The sequence below is a fragment of the Kogia breviceps genome, chromosome 10 (assembly GCF_026419965.1).
Source record: "Kogia breviceps isolate mKogBre1 chromosome 10, mKogBre1 haplotype 1, whole genome shotgun sequence".
Taxonomy (NCBI): Eukaryota; Metazoa; Chordata; class Mammalia; order Artiodactyla; family Physeteridae; genus Kogia; species Kogia breviceps.
In genome coordinates, this window is record NC_081319.1 from 52875090 (window position 1) to 52880136 (window position 5047).

At 45.0% G+C, this 5047-nt stretch overlaps 1 pseudogene; it reads right to left on the reverse strand.

Moving 5' to 3' along the window:
* Positions 1–4255: 4255 nt before the first annotated feature.
* Positions 4256–4777, reverse strand: LOC131764335 (small ribosomal subunit protein eS10-like; annotated as a pseudogene).
* Positions 4778–5047: the final 270 nt, after the last annotated feature.

Here is a 5047-nt window from a genome sequence, read left to right on the forward strand (position 1 = left end):
CTCCCAGTCCATCCTTCCCTTACCCTCCTCCCCCTTGGCAACCACAAGTCTATTCTCTATGTCTGTGAATCTGTTTCTGCTTCGTAGATTGGTTCATTTGTGTCATATTTTAGATTCCACCTATAAGTGATAACATATGGCACTTGTCTTTCTCTTTCTGATTTACTTAACTTAGTATGATAATCTCTACTTGCATCCATGTTGCTGCAAATGGCATTACTTTGTTCTTTTTTATGGCTGAGTAGTATTCCATTGTATATATGTACCACATCTTCTTTATCCATTCATCTGTCGATGGACATTTAGATTGTTTCCATGTGTTGGCTATTGTGAATAGTGCTGCTATGAACATAGGGGTGCATGTATCTTTTTGAATTATAGTTTTGTCTGGATAAATGCCCAAGATTATATATATCCTGGGATTGCTGGGTCATATGGTAACTCTAGTTTTCTGAGGAACCTCCATACTGTTCTCCATAGTGGATGCACCAACTTACATTCCCACCAACAGTGTAGGAGGGTTCCCTTCTCTCCACATCCTCTCCAGTGTTTATTATTTGTAGACTTAAAAAAAAAAAAAGATTTATTTATTTATTTATTTTTGGCTGTGTTGGGTCTTTGTTGCTGCATGTGAGCTTTCTGTAGTTGCAGCAAGCGGGCTTCAGCTTCAGCGGGCTTTGTTGCGGTGTGTGTGCTTCTCATTACGGTGGCTTCTCTTGTTGCGGAGCACAGGCTCTAGGCGTGCAGGCTTCAGTACTTGTGGTGCATGGGCTCAGTAGCTGTGGCTTGCGGGCTCTAGAGCACAGGCTCAGTAGTTGTGGCTCATGGGCTTAGTTGCTCCACAGCATGTGGGATCTTCCCGGACCAAGACTCGAACCCATGTCCCCTGCATTGGCAGGCGGATTCTTAACCAATGCACCAGCGGGGAAGTCCCTGTAGACTTTTTAATGATGGCCATTCTGACTGGTGTGAGATGATACCTCATTGTAGTCTTGATTTGCATTTCTCTAATAATTAGTGACATGGAGCATCTTTTCATGTGCCTATGGACACATGACACTGCCTATATGTCTTCTTTGGAGAAATGTCTGTTTAGGTCTTCTGCCCCCCCCCCCTTTTTTTTTTTGTCAGGGATCAATCTCTTTATTCACAACACCATTTCAGGAAAAGGCAAACTTCGCCTGCTGCCCTTTGATGAGGTGTAGCCTCTGCCCCCACCGGGTGTCTCCACGGAGCTCCGCACCCCTTGGGGACCTTCCCTGAACCCCCAGCGCATGGGAGCCCCAAGGGATGACGGCCAGGGAGTAAGGTGAGGTTGGCATCAGAGAAGAAAAACCAGGTGGCTCTTGAACTCCATTCTCTCTGGCCTCACACCACAGTCCAGAGCGCCAGGCAGCCCACAGCACAATTTACTGTACAGAACACCCAAGGGCTCCAAGTCCAGGAAGAATCAAATGCAGAGAGCCAGGGAAAGCTCTCCCACATTTCTGTACACAATAGCCAGTGCTGTGAGGACAGACGGCCAGCCAGGGGCCTCTGGTCGGCACCGTTCTGCTCATTTTTTTGATTGGTTTGTTTGATTTTGGTGTTGAGTTGTATGAGCTATTTGTATATTTTGGAAATTAAGCCCTTGTCATTCGCATTGTTCATAAATATTTTCTCCCATTCTGTAGGTTGTCTTTTCGTTTTGTTTATGGTTTCCTTTGCTGTGCAAAAGCTTGTAAGTTTGATTAGGTCCCATTTGTTTATTTTTGTTTTTATTTCTATTGCCTTGGGAGATTGACCTAAGAAAACATTGGTACAATTTATGTTAGAGAATGCTTTGAGTTTCATTATTTATATCATTCTTTGGTTCATCAGTTTCCCCATTTGTAAAAAAAAAAAGGAATAATATTAATAATAGTATTTATTATATGTTGCCCTGTGGGATATTTGAAAAGGGCAACAGGTTCTGGCTTTGTTAAATCCCCAGGAACTAGATGCACACAATTTTCCCTCCCATCCAAGGAGAGTGGCTGGACTGGATTGTGTATGTGCACAACATGGAACTAGATTATTACCTGAGGTAGGTGGTGTTGGTGGATATAAAACAGATCTGGGTTAATCTAGACCAAGAATCAGAAATCCCAAGTGGCCTTGATAATAATGACCAGTATTATTTTTATACCCCTTACCCTGTGCCAGGCAGTTTAAATACTTTACAGAACCAGCTCATGACTCTTTACCAAAAACCTATGATGTAGGTTGTGTTTTGATCTCTGTCTTAGAGACTTGAAGTCTCAGGCACAGAGAGGTCACAGCTAGTAAGGGGTGGGGCCGATTCAAACTCAGGCAAGTTCATGCTCTTCATTAAAATATCCAGAAACGGGCTTCCCTGGTGGCGCAGTGGTTGAGAATCCGCCTGCCGATGCAGGAGACACGGGTTCGTGCCCTGGTCCGGGAAGATCCCACATGCCGCGGAGCAACTAAGCCCGTGAGCCATGGCCGCTGAGCCTGTGCGTCCGGAGCCTGTGCTCCGCAACGGGAGAGGCCACAACAGTGAGAGGCCCGCATACCGCAAAAAAAAAAAAAAAAAAAAAAAAATATCCAGAAACACAAGGAAGGTAGAACCCAATGCCACTAAAGAGCGAGATCATCACAGACAGTCATCAGACACTTACGTCTTGGTTTACGGAGCCAGGACCTTGCTCCATGGGCGTTGCATCCTGGGAATTCACCGCTGCCTTGGGGAGTTTGTCCAAGCGGGAGCCTCTGTGCAGATACAACACATCATTGCTCTCTCTGCGGGGGTTTGTACATGCAGGGGAAAAAAGCTCCTTGGTTCTTTTTATAAAAAATAAAAGCCTTGAAAATCCATAACTCTGAGTACATTCTCGGGGTGAAAGCAAGTTCACCTCAATTTGCTAAGTCTGGCAACCCCAGGCAGTGGCTGCCCTGGTTTCCCCCTCCCCACCCATCTTTTCTTCCAGAGGTTGCTGCAGGCACTTGCTGAGAGCAAGTGTAGCCTGACTGCACCTTGCCTCGACTGCCCTGAGTCTCTCTTTCTTTCTGCTCGGGGGGCAGCTGTGTGGGGCTCCGCTGTGTTTTGTGTTTCCCCTCCCACAGCGTGAATGCTTAGATTGTGTCCAATTATCTGTCAACACAAACTGTACTATGATAAACGCTCTCATCCTGGTTCCCATATGGGCCAGGATGAAAAATCCTTTGGGACATATAACCGGGGATATAGTCTGTGGCCCAGGGTGTGTATATTCTTATGTCACTAAGAAATGCCTGATTGCTCTTCAGAACATCTGCACCACTCCTGCCAGCGGGGCCTGCAGGACCCTATGCCCCTAGTCCCAGCCATCACATGGCATTATCCATCTTTCTAATTTTTTGCTGGTCTAAAAAGTGTAAAGTGAACTCTCAATGTTGTTTCCTTTTCTATTTCTCTAGTTACTAGTGAGCTTGAGCATCCCAGCATAGGCCTTTTTGCTTTGTCTCCTATTAATTGCTCATTTTCCCATGGGGTTCCTTCTTGTTGATTTGCAAGAGTCTCTTGCAAAATATCCTAGATATTAGTCAGCTATCAGTTTTAGACATTACAACTGTCTTCTCCTATCTTTGTTATTTGTTAACTTTTTCCATAGTGTTCTTCATTGAACACAAATAGGTCATCAGTTTTATCAGTTTTTTCCTATGGCATGTGTGCTTTTGAGTTTCGTTGTAGTCCTCAACATAGACAATCTCTCACATTTTCTCATTTTAAATTTATATGTTTATCTTCCCATTTAGGTCTTTAATCTGTCTGGAGCTCACTTTTGTGCATGGTGTTAGGTAGAGATCCAGTTTTTTTTTTTCTCTAAAACGTGAGCCTTTTTTTTCCAGGACCTTTCATTGAACAACCGCTCTTTTCCCATTGTTTTGTGGTGCCAGAAGGTACCATGTTTGTCCTGTGCCTTCTTGAGATTAGACAAACCAGAAGAAGGCAGAACCTAGTGGGGGACAGAGGGGAGAGATGCCACTGTTTGGACTCCAGATATTTCTACATCCAGAAACCCTAACCCTGCCTTGTTTTTGCTTTACTTTTTGTCATTTGCAACTGAAGTGACTATTACAACCATGATGCCTTAATCTAGCTTCTATCTAGGAAAGCAAACCCTCTTGACTGAGGCTGCCTGGGTTCCAATCCCAGCTCTACTACTAAGTGGCTGTGTGACTTTTTTTTTTTTTTTAATCTTTTCTGGCTACACGTTAATTCAACACAAAACAATCTCTTCCAAACTTTACTGAGGTGGCTGACCGCGTCCACGACCAAATCTGCCTCTAAACTGGAATTTGGTTGCTGACCCAGCCCCAGCCTCAGCTTTCTTGTCGGCACCAGAGGGCACAGCGCTTCATCTGTAGGTGTCTCTGTCGGCTTCCCCTCTTGTGAGTCTTGCAGGTCGCTCTCCCTCCAGATCTTTGGGCTGTGTGGCCTGCCAGTCTCAGGGCGACTGCGGCGCAGGTTAGCAGGCACGATCTCAGGGGGCAGGTGGAGGTAATCCCGGAGATAATGGATACCCTCGTTGGTTAAGTACCAGTAGAAATGTCTCCAGGCAAACTGTTCCTTCATGTAGCCTCATGATTTGAGAGACTGCATGGCCTTCATGACGTGAAGATTGGGCACATTCTTGTCTGCCAGCTCGGGGCGCTTAGGCATGTGGTGGTCCTTCTTGGCTACCATCACTCCCTCCTTAAAAAGGAGCTCATAAATGGCAGTCCGGTTCTTCTTGGGCATCAACATCGCGTCGGCTGCTGTGTCCGGGGTCGGAGCTGGACAGGAAGGGGTATCGGCTGTGTGACTTTGTTATAAGTTACACGATCTTTCTGGGCTTCAGTTTCTCCATCTGATAAAATCAGGGTAGTAATAGTACTTCATTCATAGGATTATGGTGAGGATTAGATGAAATAATACTTTAAAGCAGAACAGCGCCTGGAATGTAGTAAATAATAAATGTTATTCACTTGCATAATCCTATGTTCCCAATTAGCTGTGAGTAAATCGTGTATGATTTTGATCTAT